The sequence below is a fragment of the Capra hircus genome (genome assembly GCF_001704415.2).
Source record: "Capra hircus breed San Clemente chromosome X unlocalized genomic scaffold, ASM170441v1, whole genome shotgun sequence".
Taxonomy (NCBI): Eukaryota; Metazoa; Chordata; class Mammalia; order Artiodactyla; family Bovidae; genus Capra; species Capra hircus.
Genome location: NW_017189517.1, coordinates 47,737,252 through 47,754,911, shown reverse-complemented (window position 1 = coordinate 47,754,911; position 17,660 = coordinate 47,737,252). Strand labels below are relative to the sequence as shown.

General features: G+C 36.7%; 1 pseudogene; it reads left to right on the top strand.

Annotated features, from left to right (window-relative positions):
• The window catches only part of LOC102190387, a 41,244-nt pseudogene extending 29,610 nt beyond the window's left edge, over window positions 1–11,634 (top strand).
• The last annotated feature ends 6,026 nt before the right edge of the window (window positions 11,635–17,660 follow it).

The following is a 17,660-nucleotide window of genomic DNA, read 5'->3' as shown; positions in this document are numbered from 1 at the left end:
TTAGAAAAATAAATGTCACACATGCACTGATCAAAAAGAAAATTAACATGTCTATCTTAGACAAGTAAACTTCAGAACAATAAAAATATCAGGGATGAAGAGAGACATTACCTAATGGTAAGTAGATTGATTTACGAAGATGACATAGTAATCCTAAATGTATATGCATCTAGCAAAATTTTAAAATATATGAAGAAAAATTTTATCAAATTAAAAGGGTGAAATAAGACAGTTCACAATTATGTTGGAAACAAATCTTTTTCTTTCAATAATCATGGAACAAGACCAAAAAAATCCCCCAAATCATAATCTACCAATTTGACATTTAGAAACACTACATCTTAGAATATAGAGATTTTTTTCCAAGGTTTAATTTTTAATTTTTAATCAAATGCTTAAAGCATTTTATTTTATTTTAACCATTAATCATTTATTATTATTTTACTTTACAATATTGTATTGGTTTTGCCTAAGATGCATATAGAAGATTCACCAAGATAGAGCAAAGTATGTTCTATAGTACAAAACTCAACAAATTTAGAGAATTGAAATCATATGAAGTGTGTTCCTAACCACAGAGGAATTAAACTAGAAATTGCTTGCAATCATTCTGTATCTGTACAACCATTTTGTTTTTCACTTGCAGTACAACATTCAATAGATTACAAGAGCTATTTAACGATTTATTGTAAAATAGCCTTTGTGCTAAAAGATTTCACCCAACTGTAGGTCAATTTAAGTGCTTTGAGTATGTTTAAGGAAGGCTAGCTTAAACTAATGTTTGGTAGCTTACGTACATTAAATGTATTTCGCACTTTCTACTTACAATGTTTCTAATTTACAATGAGTTTATTGGGATTTAATCCCATCATAAGTCAAGGAAGATCTGTAGTAGAAAATAAGGAATGTTTAAAATCAATTACCTAAACTTCCAACATAAGAAACCAAAGGAAAAAGAGTATTTGAACCTTAAGGAAACAAAGCAAGGTGCCGGGGTCCAGCCCCAGTGGATCCAGGGAATTCGAAGTGTGGACAGAGTTGGCGAGGAAAAACATATTTATTTATTAATATAAGATTAGATTAGGAAGAAATAGTGTAGTAGGAAAATTAAGTGGAGAAAGAAGGCTGAATAACCTGGATTACATGGAAGACCAATAAAATTCCAGACAAGGAATTTGCACCATCTACGTTGGGCCACCGGCGCTCACTTGAATATCTAAGGGTGCGTCACCTTAGGCTCCCTTTCACATGGGTCTTAACAGCCAGGGCAAGTAAGTAGACTTGGTGAGCCTCCGCACCCCAGATGGAAATTCAGCCTGAAATTAAAGTAAAGAGCAGAGGGAGGGAAAGGGAGAAAAGGAGAGAGAGAGAGAGAGAGAGACGGGGGAAACCAGTCCAGCGACTGGCTCTGTCTTCTATTGTTTAGAAGGCCTTTTATACTTTTGATAAAAGATGGAGATCAATGGGTAACACAAAGTTATGTGGCGTTAGCAGTCCAGACTCTTATCAAAACCAGGCTTTTCTCTCTGCAATACCTAACTGTATACACAAGTCTTAGGTGATTTACATCATCATCTGGCCAAAAAGGGCCAATTAACATTTTACAGCCTTTTTTCTGATAAGGGTTTTTCAACCAGAAGACTTATTTGTGTTGATCTTCCCAAAGTCTGGTGCCACTCTCCAAAAGCACTAAATAAAGTTACATTCTTACATAGCAAGGACACAAGAGGAGTGCAGTGATATATAACAAAGAGAAAAGTAATTAACTCAAAAGTCTAGTGTTGTTAACATCAAAACTATTGTATATCTTTTTCCATATCCCGTTTACATTGATTAACATCCTCCCAGATGCCTAAAAGATAAAGAATATGGAGGCCTGGCAGCAGTCATTGAGTCAACAGTGAAAACCCATCACCAATATGATTTTTAACTCTTTAGAAAAGGCTCTGTATCTTTAAGATGCTTTTAAGCTTTGTGTGTCTTGCAGTTGGGGGGCTGTAAACAATTCACAAGCTGTAAGAGGTCCGGGGAACCTGTTAGGCAAGCTAGAGAGCAATCAGAGGGTGTTTAATTGAAACATCCCTTTCAAATGCAGAAGACTAAAGCCCTGAGTTGACTTTTTTCCAGAGAATATCAGAAAAGTGGAAAAACAGAGTACAAAGGCTGGCAGATTCTTATTTGGGGGGGGGGGATGCTCAGGAAATTCCAGAGGGAAAACCTGAGGTCTGATTAGCCTTGCCATCAGAGCTCTTGCCGCATGACCTTGTCATGGGTGGAATTCCTCATGCTGGCTCCCGGCAGCAAGGGAAGTGATAATGATGAGGAGAAATTTATGAAATTGAAAAGAAGAATGAATGGACAGAATAATGAAAACAAAAGTGGACTATTTCACCATATTAATAAAATTGATAATTCTCTACCCAAACAGGTCCACAAAAAAAGACAAATAACATTAACCCGTAAATTTGACAAAATGATAAGAAATGTACAAATTGTTGAAAGATAACTGCCAGATGACAGTCAAGAAGAGACAGATAAATTGATGATTTAAATTTATAGTTAAAAAGATTTCTGCATTAAAAAAAAAACTCATTTCTCATGTGTGTTTCTCATTTATTCCCACACTACTTTCAAACAATGCTTCCGATATCTGATGTGTGGGTTTCATTCCCACAGCGAGCAATTCTCTGTGACATCAGTTGAATATTCTATGATTTAACTACATTCTGATACTATCTACCCAAAGACAGTGTCAGATACCATAGGTTGAGAGTTCAATCCTGTGAGACTGCACACCACTTCAGGTGCCAATGACAAGTAGTAGGTCTCCATGTTATCTATAACTTCTGTCTAATTTGGTTTCAAGTCAGAGGTTCCCTTGATCTCCTTTTATTCAGATTTGATTATTAGCTAGAAAAGCTCACAGAACTCAGGGAAACATTCACTTACATCTAACAGTTCATTATATAATAAACGATAAAAGCACTACTATCACCCAGGGAATTCAAAGGCATTTAGGAACTCTGTGTTAAGAGTGAGAGTCAAAGACCAAAGTATTAGAACAAAAGATGCCCCTAGTGCTTTTATAACTTAGGGTATTACAAGGGTTTTGGCAGTTCTACTTCAGGTACCAGAGGTCTAGACCAATGCATGTATTTATTATTATCTCACATTTTCCAATAAAGAAAACTTTAGACAGAGGAGGCCTCACTAATGAAGTATACCCATCCTTGAAAAGATAGTAGTATCTCCTCTAAAAAAGCTCTGCACCACACAAGAGAGCAAAGATTTAAAACTGCTTTCATGCAGACAACAGTTCAGTTCAGTCCCTCAGTCATGTCTGACAGTTTGCGACCCCGTGGACTACAGCACACCAGGCTTCCTTGTCCAGTGCCAAAGCTTGCTCAAACTCATGTCCATCAGATTGGTGAAGCCATCAACCATCTCATCCTCTGTCGTCCCCTTCTCCTCCTGCCTTCAATCTTTCCCAGCATCAGGGTTTTTGCAAGGAGTCAGTTTTTCACATCAGGTGGCCAAAGTATTGGAGTTTCACCTTCAGCATCAGAACTTCCAATGAGTATTCAGGACTGATTTCCTTTAGAATGGACTGGCTGGATCTCCTTGCAGTCCAAGGGACTCTCAAGAGTCTTCTCCAACACCACAGTTCAAAATTATCAATTCTTTGGCACTCAGCTTTCTTTATGGTCCAACGCTCACATCCATACATGACAAATGGAGAAAACATAGCTTTGACTTTGTTGGCAAAGTAATGTCTCTGCTTTTTAATATGATCTCTAGATTTGTCATAGCTTTTCTTCCAAGGAGCAAGTGTCTTTTAGTTTCATTTTTGCAGTCACCATGGTTACAGTGGTTTTGGAGACAAGAAAATAAATCTGTCACTCTTTCCACTGTTTCCCCATCTACTTGCAAAGAAGTGATGGGACAGGATGCCATGATCTTAGTTAAATAAACAAGGTGGCAATACACAACCTTGCTGTAATCCTTTCCCAATTTTTTTTTTTTCAGGGAGGATACTCTAGTTTTAATAATGTAAGTTTCCAGGTGAAATATACATAAGTATATATACACTTTATATATGTAAATATGTACATATACATTTATGAATAGGTCTGTGTATTTACTTACTACATTTTACTGTAGCATGGACTTCCCCTGTGGTTCAGTGGTAAAGAATCTGCCTATAATGTAGGAGACCCAGGTTTGATCCCTGTGTCTGGAAGATCCCCTAGACGAAGACAGAGCAAGCCACTCCGGTATTCTTGCCTGGAGAATGCCATGGACAGGAGCATGGTGGGTTACAGTCCGTAAGGTTGCAGAGAGTCAGACACGATTGAAGTGACTGACCACACACACACTGTAGTGTATCACAAACATAGAAGATACAAAGATTTTAAGAATACAGCTCAACAGATTATCAAAAAATAACTGGAAGATAACATACCATCTTAGGCAGTAAATTTTACTAGCACCACTGAAATCCTTTCCCAATTTGTAACCAGTCGGTTGTTCCATGTCCGGTTCTAACTGTTGTTTCTTGACCTGCATACAAAGTTATCAGGAGGAAGATAAGGTGGCCCGGTATTCCCATCTCTTTAAGAATTTTCCACAGTTTGTAGTGATCCACACAGTCAAAGGCTTTGACTTATTCAATAAAGCAGACGTTTTTCTGAAATTCTCTTGCTTCATCTATGAACAAACGGATGTTGCCAATTTGATCTCTAGTTCTTCTGTCTTTATAAAATTCAGCTTGAACATCTGGAAGTTCCTCAGCCTATGTACTGTTGAATTCTTGCTTGGGGAGTTTTGAGCATTACTTTGCTAGAATGTGAGATGAGTGCAATTGTGCACTAGTCTGGACATTCTTTGGCATTGCCTTTCTTTGGGATTGAAATGAAAATTGACCTTTTCCAGTCTTGTGGACACTGCTGAGTTTTCCAAATTTTCTGGCATATTGAGTGCAGGACTTTCATAGCATCATATTTCAGGACTCAAAATAGCTCAACTGGAATTCTGTCACCTCCACTAACTTTGTTTGTAGTGATGCTTCATAAGACCCACTTACACTCAAGGATGTCTGACTCTAGGTGAGTGATCACACAACTGTGGTTATCTGGATCATTAAGGTTTTTTGTTTTTTTTTTTTTTTGCATAGATCTTCTGTGTATTCTTGCCACCCTCCACCCTTGCTTAATATTTTATGCTTCTGTTAGGTCCATACAGTTTCTGTCCTTTATTGTGCCCATTTTTGCATGAAATGTTCCCTGGGTATCTCTAATTTTCTTGAAGTGATCTCTAGTCTTTTCCATTTTATTGTTTTCCTATATTTCTTTTCATGATCATTGAGGAAGGCTTTCTTATATCTCCTTGCTATTCTTTGGAACTCTGTATTCATATGGGTATATCATTCCTTTTCTCCTTTGCCTTTAACTTCTCTTCTTTTCTCAGGTATTTGCAAGGCCTCCTCAGACAACCATTTTGCCTTTTTGTATTTGTTTTTCTTGGGGGTGATCTTGATCCCTGCCTCCTGTACAATGTCATAAACCTCCATCCATAGTTCTTCAGGCACTCTATCAGATCTAATCCCTTGAATATATTTATCACTTTCACTGTATAAACTTAAGGCATTTGATTTAGGTCATACCTGAATGGTCTAGTGGTTTTCTGTACTTTCTTCAATTTAACTCTGAATTTTACAATAAGGAGTTCATGATCTGAGCTATAGTCCCCTCCCAGCCTTGTTTTTGCTGAGTGCATAGAGCTTCTCCATCTTTGGCTGCAAAGAATATAATCAATCTGATTTTGATATTGACCATCTGGTGATGTCCATGTGTGGAGTTGTCTCTTGTGTTGTTGGAAGAGGGTGCTTGCTATGACCAGTGTCTTCTCTTGGCAAATCTCTGTCAGCCTTTGCCCTGCCTCGTTTTGTACACCAAGGCAAAACTTGTCTGTTACTCTAGGTAACTCTTGACTTCCCAATTTTGCATTTCAATTCCTTATGATGAAAAGGACATCTTTTTTTGATGTTAGTTCTAGAAGGTCTTGTAGTTCTTCATAGAACCATTCAGCTTCAGCTTCTTTGGCATTTCTGGTTACGGCATAGACTTGGATTACTATGATAGTGAATGTTTTGCTTTTGAAACAAAGAGAAATCATTCTGTCAGTTTTGAGATTGCAGCCAAGTATGCTTTTGTTGACTATGAAGGCTACTCAATTTCTTCTTAGAGATTCTTGCCCACAGAAGTAGATATGATGGTCATCTAAGTTAAATTCACCCATTCCAGTCCATTTTACATCACTGATTCCTAAAATGTTGATGTTCACTCTTGCCATTTCCTGTTTGACCAGTTCCAATTTACCAGTTCATGGACCTAACATTCCTTGTTCCTATGCAGTAATGTTTTTTACATCATTGGACTTTACTTCCATCACCAGTCACATCCACAGCTGGGTGTTGTTTTCACTTTGGCTCCATCCCTTCATTCTTTCTGGAGTTATTTCTCCACTGATCTCCAGTAACATATTGGGCGCCTACTCACCTGGGGAATTCAACTTTCAGTGTCACATCTTTTTGCCTTTTCATACCGTTCATGGCGTTCTCAAGGCAAGAATACTGAAGTGGTTTGTCATTCCTTTCACCAGTGGACCATGTTTTGTCAGAACTCTCCATCATGACTTGTCCGTCTTGGTGGCCCTACACGGCATTGCTCATAGTTTCATTGAGTTAGACAAGGCCGTGGTCCATGTGATCAGTTTGATTAGTTTTCTGTGATTATGGTTTTCATTCTGTCTGCCCTCTAATGAATAAGGTTAAGAGGCTTATGGAAGCTTCCTGATGGGAGACAATGACTGTGGCGGAACTTGGGTCTTGTTTTGATGGGGGGGGGCATGCTCTGTTAATCTTTAATCCAATTTTTTTTGATGGGTTGGGCTGTGTTCCCTCTCTGTTATTTGGCCTGAGGCCAAACTGTGGACCCATGCCTCCACCTGAGACACCTGGACACTCACAGGCAAGCCTGATTCAGTCTCTTGGGACACTGCTCCTTTCTCCTGGCTCCTGGTCTGCACAAGGTTTTATTTGTGCTCTCCAAGACTCTTTTTCCCCAGTCCTGTGGAAGTTCTGTAATCAAATCCCACTGACATCCAAAGTCACATTCACTGGGGGTTCTTAATCCCTTTGCTGTATCCCCAGGTTGGGAAACTGTTGTGGGTCCTAGAACTTTATCTCAGCTCTCTGGTGGGACTCATGGCAACCTCCTCCAAGAGGGCTTATGCCACATGCTGTGTCACCCAGGTCTGCTACAACCAGAGCCCCTGTCCCTGTGGCAGGCCACTGCTGACCCTTGCCTCTTCCCTTAGACTATAACTAAAGCATTAAATCAAAATCACAAGAAAATATCTTTCATTAATACAGACAGAAATACACAACAAATATTATTGTCACATTATTAATGCAGAAATAGGATAATAACTCAAGATGAAGTGAAGTTTATCCCTGGAATACAAAGTTAGTTCAACATTCAAATATCAAACTGTATGAGATATCTCCTGAAAGTGAGAGTAAGGAAGTCTGTATATCCATTCTTCCCTAAAAACAATGAAAATACTAGCATTGTGAAATCAGCTTTTTGAAAATTCTTTAAATTAACCAAATGCAACAGTTGCAAATGTATTGAAGAAAAACTGTTGAACCTTGCTAAGAAAAGCAAGTTCTATAATATTTTTACTTAATCTCTTCTCATCCCCTCATATAGCTCTATCAGTTCAGTTCAGTCTCTAAGTTGTGTCTATTTGTGACTCCATGGACTGCAGCACACCAGGCTTCCCTGTTCATCACCAACTCCCAGAGCTTGCTCAAACTCATGTCCATTGAGTTGATGATGCCATCTAACCATTTCATCCTCTGTTGTCCCCTTCTCTTCCTGCCTTCAATCTTTCCCAGCATTAGGGTCTTTCCCAATGAATCACTTCTTCACATCAGATGCCCAAAGTATTGGAGTTTCAGCTTCAGCATCAGTCCTTCCAATGAATATTTAGGAATTATTTCCTTTAAGATTGACTGGTTTGATCTCCTTGCTGTCCAAGGGACTCTCAAACATCTTCTCCAACACCATAGTTCAGAAGCATCAATTCTTTGGTGTTCAGCTTTCTTTGTAGTCCAGTTCTCACATCCATACATAACTACTGGATAAACCATAGCTTTGACTAGACTGACCTTTGTTGGCAAAGTAATGTCTGCTTTTTAATGTGTTCTCTAGGTTTGTCATAGCTTTCCTTCTAAGGAGCTAGCATTTTTTAATTTCATGGCTGCAGTCATCATCTGCAGTGATTTTGAAACCCAAGGAAATAAAGTCTCTCACTGTTTCCATTGTTTCCCCATCTATTTGCCATGAATGGATAGGACTGGATGCAACTATAGCTCCATAGTTACCTTGAAACTCTTCAGTTTTTACAGTGTTAGCTATGAACGCTAGATATACTTCTCATAAAATAGGAACAACATTTCATCAAATACAGAATATCAATAAAGATATAGAAAATATTAAAAAATTTCGTTCTAGAGTTGAAATGAACAATAATTGTAATGAAAAATTCACTAAAGGAGTTCAACATCAGAAACAACTAGGAATAAGAAAGAATGAGCCTCAGAGAAATGCAAGATAATGTTTATGTGTCAACGTATGTGTAATGAGAGTTCTAGAAGATAAATCAAAGGGACAGGAAAATATTTGAAGAAGTGATATCTGAAAAATTCCTAAATTTGATGAAAAACATTTATATTTATTCACACATCCAGGAAACAAGCTTCAACTAAGATAAACTAAAAGAGAATCACACCTATAAATATCACATTCAAACATACTCAGAAAAAAAAGATTGTGAATCAAATATTTTATATCTAGTATAACTGTATATCAGAAGTGAAAAAAAAAGAATAATGTATGAATAAAAGCTGAGATAATACATTCTTAGCAGATCTGCCCAGCCCACAGGAAAACTAAAGTGAATATCAGAAATTAAAGGACACAGACAGTAATTCCAATTCATGTGAAGAAGTATAGAACACAGCTGAAGGTGGTTATATATTCATAGGTAACTATAAAAATAGCATAAATCAATTTTCATTCATAATTATTTGCTTCTCATGTCTGAATTAAAATACAATCCATAAAGTAATAGTTATGTTAATGCAACTATGTTGAAGGGCTTATAATGTATAAACATGTAACTTGTACTACAAAAATAATAACAATGAGGTTAAAGGAGGAAGCCATAAAGGAATAAAATTTTAAAAACCAAGCCCTCATATTTAAATCCAATTGATTAAAATCAGTTCAGTGGAGGCATGGGGAAGGAATCATCTTTTTCAACAAATGGTGCTGACACTTTATACCTTATACAAAACTTACTTTAAAATAGATCAAAACCTAAATGTAAGACCTGAAAATAGAAAACTGCTAGAACAACCCTATGGGTTGTTGTGACTTTGGAATAGAGCAGTGTACTCTTAGATATGACATCTAAAATACAAGCAACAAAGGAAAAATAAATTTGGCTTAACCAAAATTTAAAACTTTTACATAAATCAACTTCAATAAAAAAAATTTAAAACTTTCATGCTCCAAAGAACACTGTAAAGCAAAAAGACAACTGGAAAAATGAGAGAAAAAATTTGCAAACCACATGTCTAACAAAAGTCTAGTATCTAGAATATGTTTAAAAAAATTCTCAACTAATAAAACACAACTCAGTTTTAAAAAGGACAAAGGATTTGAATAGACATTTCTCAAAAGAAAATAAACAAATTGCCAATAAGCACATGAAAAGACAATGCCATTAATTATTTGGGGAATACTACTACAAATCACAATGAGATACTTCTTCACCACCATTTGGATGGCTACAATCAAAAAGAGAAGCACTAACACATGTAGGCAAAGATGAAACACTCATAAAGTTGTTGTTGGCAATGTAGAGTTGTACAACCCCCTGCAGAAAACAATTTTGCAGTTTCTCAAAAAGCTAAACATATCATAACCATATAACTCAGAAAGCTTGCTCCTAGGTATATAGCCAAGATAAATAAAAAACATGTGCTGGTGAAAAAACTTATATATTAATGTTCATAGCAACATTAATCATAATAGCTAAAAGGTGAAAAAATGTTTACATTTACCAACTGATGAATGAATAAGCAAATGTGTTATATGGGTCCAGTTGAATGTTACACTGTCATGAAAAGAAATGAAGCACTGATTCAAACTGCAACATGGATGAACCTTAGAAACATTATGCTAAGTGAAAGAAGCCAGATACAACAGACCATATGCTTCATGACTACATTAATTTGAATATGCAGACAAGTCAAATTCACAGATGAATGATGGTATGGGGAGGGAGGAGGGAGGGGGGTTCAGGATGGGGAACACATGTATACCTGTGGCGGATTCATGTTGATGTATGGCAAAACCAATACAATATTGTAAAGAAATTAACCTCCAATTAAAATAAATAAATTTATATTAAAAAAAGAAAAAATGAAATTAGGGATTAATTTTAAATGGGCATCTGCAGTAACAAATGAAGTGCACCCTGCAGCACCTCCCAGCTCTTCAGTTTCAGTGCCATTTCCTCACCTGGCCTAAAGGTCAGCCCAATCCCAACACCCATCAGAAGGGCTAAAGCTCCGCTAATTCCAACCTCTTGCCTAGGCTTGGCCCAATCCAAGTGGTGGGCTCCACAGTCTCTCTTCAGAAGATTGGCAAAGTTCAGAAACTACCACTGAACTTCCCCAGTAATAAGTGGAAGAGGAGCTGCAGGAACCAAGACACAATGGAACACACGATCACAAGAATGTGATTCCAGGAATGCCTACATTTATCCCCCCCGTACTTACTTGGGAACGAGAAAAAGCTTAGATTGTGCAACTGCAGATAGAAGCCCTGACTTGTAAACTGCACACAGGAGACCTGAGCATGCCTCCTAACCTGGGGGACACGTCCCGTTCCCCAGAGCCCATCTACAATAATGAGGGGAAAGAGGCTTAACACTCTGACTTCCACACCCACAATAAGCTTCAGGAGGAGGAAAATAACATTGTCACCAAAATGGCTTCCCTCAACCCTGATTTCAAGCCTCTTGCAGGTTATAAACCTCCAGCAACATATGTGTGCAATATAGTAATGACCCCACAATATGAATATCCATAAATCAGCTTTGTGTGGCTCCTAAGTGGGCCCAGAAGGAATACCTTGAAGAACACAAAGAAGGAATATAATGTCAAGATCTTGATTGGGGGGAAAGGCTCTGTGAAAGAAGGGAAAGTAAGGATTAAAGATAGCCAGATGCTGCCAGGAGAAGATGAGTCCCTTCACACCCTGGTGGCTGCCAATACCATGGAGAATGTGAAGATAGCAGTGGAGAAGAAACATCCTGAAGCAAGGTATAGGTACCCCTGAGGACCAGAATGATCTACAGAAGATGCAGCTTCGAGAGTAGGCTTCCTTGAACGGGACCCTTTGGGAAGATGATAACAGAATCTTTAGACCCTGGCAGAGCTTGGAGATCCACAGCATTACCAATATCACAGTGTGTATGAAGGGTGGAGGCTGGTGACCCCTAGTTAGCTCAGGGTAAAATGCAGATGATACCTGGAAAGTACAGTTGTGGACTCTGGGGTCTATTGCCTGCATCAAGGAAATTATATGATGTCACCACTGTTGCTCTCTCTGGTCCTCTTCTCCCATCCTAACACCAGTTGCAGCTTCTGCCACCCCCTCCTTCCAGCAGCAGTATGGCTTTCAGAATCCCTTTGTCAGAGCAGCAAAATACAAGGACTACCACCACCACCACCACCAGCACTGTCCCAGGGTCCATTCTTCCATGGAAACAGCAACAGCCAGCTGCCACAGCTTCTCCAGGAGCCCCTCACATGCAAGGCAACCCCATTGTGGTGCCTCTGTCTCCATGGATCCAGCCACCTCTGTCACATGGTGTCCCTCTGCCTCCACCGCATCCACCACCTGATTACATACATATGTAAGGCATGATATATGGGCATGAAAATGTTTTAAAGCAGATATAGGATGATGGTCACACCACTTGGAAAAATTACTTAAAAATATTAAACTGTACACTAGAAATTAGTAAATTTTGTGATTTGTAAACTATACCTCAATATATTTGTTAAAAATCAATTAATATAAATAAGCATATCAATGGATTAAACATAAAACCAAGAGATCCACACAATTGGTTTAGGAAAATCACTTGAAAGAGTTCAAATGCATTCATGATATAAGTTTCAGGAAGCAAAATACAAAGAAATCTTTAAGGTGATGAAGGAATCTACAAAAACGTGTAACTAACATCAAATTTAATGTTCAAAAATGGAAAGTTTTCCCCTTTTTGGATATAATACAGGAATGTCTATTTTCATCATTCCTACTCAACATTGTACTGGAAGTCTTATCCAGTTCAATAAGGATAAATAAAATAGATGGGAACAGAAGAAATAAATTGTGTTGTCTAACCAAAGTTGTGATTATCTACTTAGACAAGCCCATAGCTAACATTATGCTCAACGGTGAAAAGTTGAAATTTTTTCTCTAATATCAAGAACAATACAAAGATGTTTATATTCATCACTTATATTCAACATAGTATTTGAAAGCCTAGTCAGAGCAATTATGAAAGAAAAAGAAATGAAGGCATCTAAATCAAAAGGGAAGAAGTAAAATCTCTGTAGATTATATGATTAAATATATAGAAATTCTACCAAAAAGCTGTTAAATGTAATCAGCAAGTTAAATGAAGTTGCAGGATACAAAATCAACTTACAAAAATCAGTGACATTTCTATACATTAACACCAAATTATCTGCAAAAAAAATTTAAAAAAAGACCCATTTTGTTTACAATAGCATCAAAAAGAATGAAATATTTAGAAAGAAATTTAAATGAGAAGATAAAGGTCTGTACAGTGAAAACTCTTAAGCATTGAAAAGAAATCTTCGAAGAAACAAATAAATGAAGTGATATCCCATTTTCATGGATTAAAGAATTAATACTTTTAGAATGTGCATATTACCCAGGACCATCTATAAGTTCATTGCAATATTTATCAAGATTCCAATGGGATCTTTTACAGAAGTAGAAAAATATCCTTAAAATGTGTTTGGAATCACAGAAAAACCCTGAATAACCAAAATAATCTTGAGGGATAAGAAAGTTGGAGGCATCCCACTTCCTTATTTAAAACTATATTACAAAGCTATAGCAATCAAAACGGTACAGTACTGCATAAAATCTGATAGATGAATGAACAGAAGAAAATTGGGAACCCAGCAATATATATGCAGTTAACTAATATTTAACAGGGAGCTAAAACTACTCCATGGAGAAAAAAAAAATATAGTGCCTTCGATAAATAGTGTTGGGAAAAGTGGATATTCACATGCAAAAGAATGAAACTAGGCCCCTTTCTTATAACACAAGGGTTAAATTAAAATTTATAGGTAAGTAAGACCTGACACTATAAAACTCTTAGAAGAAAAGTATAAGAAGAAAGGTCCTTGACATTGATCATGGGAACAATGTTTTGGATATGACACAAGCAATAAAAACAGAAATCAACAAGCAAGACTATATTGTATGAAAAACCCTCTATAGAGCAAAAAGCAATCTACAAAAATGTAAAGACAACCTACAAAAATGGAGAAAGTATTTATATTTTCAAATCTCAGGCAAAAAGAACAAAAAAAAAAAAAAGAAAGAAAGAAAGAAAACAAACAAAAATAATCTGCCCAAAGAACCTGGGTAGAAATTGTTCAAAGAAAATATTCAAATAACCAATAGGTATACGAAAAAGTGCTCAAAATCACTAATCATGAGAGAAATATAAATCAAAGTCACAACTCACAATAAGATATTAACTCACAGTTGTTAAGATGTCTATTATCAAAATGACAAGAGGAAACAATTGCCGGAGAGGATGTGGAGAAAAATAAACCCTTGTGTATGGTTGGTAGGAATGTAAATTGATTCAGCCACTATAGAAAATAGTATGGAGGATTTAAAATTTTATAAGTAGATCTATCAATTCTACTTCTGGATGTATGAAGGAAATAAAAGAGCTATATTGAAGAGATATTTGCATTCCCACATTTACTGTAATATTATTTGAAATAGTTAAGACATGAAAACAACCTAAATGTTCATTGAGAAATGAATGGATAAGGAAAATGTGACTATATATATACACATACAAACACACACATATATACATATATATCATGTATGCATATGATACACACACATATATATATACATATACATTCTATGCAGCCAAAGATGGAGAAGCTCTATTCAGTCAACAAAAACAAGACCAGGAGCTGACTGTGGCTCAGATCATGAACTCCTTATTGCCAAATTCAGATTCAAATTGAAGAAAGTCAGGAAAAAACCTCAGATATGCAGATGACACCACCCTTATGGCCAAAAGTGAAGAGGAGCCAAAAAGCCTCTTGATGAAAGTAAAAGAGAAGAGCAAAAAAGTTGGCTTAAAGCTCAACATTCAGAAAACGAAGATCATGGCATCCGGTCCCATCACTTCATGGGAAATAGATGGGGAAACAGGGGAAACAGTGTCAGACTTTATTTTTTGGGGTTTCAAAATCACTGCAGACGGTGACTGCAGCCATGAAATTAAAAGACGCTTACTCCTTGGAAGAAAAGTTGCCTACTTAGTTCCGTCTAGTCAAGGCTACGGTTTTTCCAGTGGTCATGTATGGATGTAAGAGTTGGACTGTGAAGAAGGCTGAGCACCGAAGAATTGATGCTTTGGAACTGTGGTGTTGGAGAAGACTCGTGAGAGTCCGTTGGACTGCAAGGAGATCCAACCAGTCCATTCTGAAGGAGATCAACCCTGGGATTTCTTTGGGAGGAATGATGCTAAAGCTGAAACTCCAGTACTTTGGCCACCTCATGAGAAGGGTTGACTCATTGGAAAAGACTCTGATGCTGGGAAGGATTAGGGGCAGGAGTAGAAGGGGATGCAGAGGATGAGATGGCTGGATGGCATCACTGACTCAATGGATGTGAGTCTGAGTGAACTCCTGGAGATGGTGATGGACAGGGAGGCCTGGTGTGCTGCGATTCACGGGGTCGCAAAGAGTCGGACATGACTGAGGGACTGAACTGAACTGAACTGATACATCATATATACATATGATACAGACACATATATACAAATATATCATGTATATATACGATACACACATATGTATACATATGTATCATGTATACTTATGATACATATATATATACAAAAAAGAAGCAAATTATTTATTTGCAGCAATACAGAAGAAGCTCAAGTGCATTATACTAAGAGAATTAAGCCAAACAGAGGAAGACAAGTACTATATGAGCTCATTTATATGTGTAATCTTAAAAAAACAAACTCACAGAAACAAAAAACATATGAGGCATTTGCCAGAGGCTGGGGTGTAGGAGAAAGCACAAGAATCCCATTATAAGATTAACAAATTCTGAGTATGTACTGTGCATCATATTGACTACAGTTAAGAATACTATACTGCATATTTGAAAATTGACATTACATCTCCTGACAAGAAAAACATATTTATAATGTACAAGATGATGGATATTAAACTAAAATTATTCTGGGAAACACTTCATAATATATACAGGTATCAAATTATATTTTACACTTATACAATATTATATGCTAATTATATCTCAATAAAACTAGAACAAAAGTGCCTTTAAACTAACACCTAAAAACAAACAAACAAAAAATTCTAGATACACATTTTTAAAAATTGTTTGCAAAGTATGTATAGTGAAATCTACAAGACACAGAATTTCAAAAATTTATATAAATACAAATATAGCCATCTTTCTAAATTCCATATATATGTGTTAGTATACTGTATTGGTGTTTTTTCTTTCTGGCTTACGTCACTCTGTATAATCGGTTCCAGTTTCATCCATCTCATCAGAACTGATGGCAATGATGACCCTGTATCCAAGACAGCAAAAAAGACACAGATGTGTATAGCAGACTTTTGGACTCAGAGGGAGAGGGAGAGGGTGGGATGATTTGGGAGAATGACATTGAAACATGTATACTATCATGTCAGAATCGAATCACCAGTCTATGTCTATGTGATACAGCATGCTTGGGGCTGGTGCACGGGGATGACCCAGAGGTATGTTGTGGGGAGGGAGGTGGGAGGGGGGTTCATGTTTGGGATCGCATGTACACCCGTGGTGGATTCATGTCAATGTGTGGCCAAACCAATACAGTATTATACAGTAAAATAAAGTAAAAATAAAACGTTAAAAAAATAAAATAAAAAATAAATAAATAAATAAATAAATACAAATATAGCATTTTCATGGAAAATACTCAATAGTGATGTCTAGATGTTATGCAATTCTAATCAAAGTCCAAGTAAAAAATTTAGTTGAATCACATTTGATTCAAAATTTGTATGGAAAAACAGAGAAAGCAGAATGTCCAATACAAAAGAACAAATATTAAGGGCTCATACTACCTGATTTTAGGCAACATAAATCTACAGTAATCAAGACAATGTGGTATTGAACAAAAGATTAATGCATATATCAGTGGAAGAGATCAGAAAGCCAAATAATAAACTCACACATATATGTATTAAAAAGATACAAAAACGTTTCAATCAACATAGAATAGTGTTTTCATTAAAATGACAAATATTAATAAATATTTTAGTCAAAAAAATGCAACTAAAGCTAGACACACACCTCACATCATATACAAAATTTACCACAAAAATGGATCCTAGTTACCAAACATGTTAAAACACACACACACACACAGGTAAAAACATTTGAGGCCCTGTCTTGGCAAAATTTTCTTAGTTAAAACATCAACTTTGATCAACATTAAAACTTCTGCTTTTTACTTATGCAAAAGTGTAAAAGAGAATATTTGCAATTCATATATTAGACAAAGAATGAACAGAACAGAAAAGAACTCTCAACAGATAATAAATTTTTTGAAAAGCCAATAAAAAGTGTGTAAAAATTTGGATAGACACTTCACCAGGTAAAGTATACGGATAGCAAATTGCCACATGAAACTTGTGCAGCACAATTAATCATTGTGTGCATGCTAAGTCACTTCAGTTTTGTCTGATTCTAGTTGTGCCTGGACTGTAGCCCACCAGGTTCCTCTGTTCATGGGGATTCCCCAGGCAAGAATACTAAGTTGCCATGCCTTTATTATGTTTATGACCTATGTCTCTTGCGTATCCTGCATTGGCAAGTGGGTTGTTTACCACTAGTGGTAACTGGGAAGCCCCAATTAGGAAAATGCAAATTAATTCACAATGAGATATCATTCCAAACCTATTGGAATGTCTAAAATAAAAATAACAAAACAGTATACTAACGTATATATACGGAATTTAGAAAGATGGTAACGATAACCCTGTATGTGAGACAGCAAAAGAGACACAGATGTATAGAACAGTCTTTTGGACTCTGTGGGAGAGGGAGAGGGTGGGAAGATTTGGGAGAATGGCATTGAAACATGTGTAATATCATATAAGAAACGCATCACCAGTCCAGGTTCGA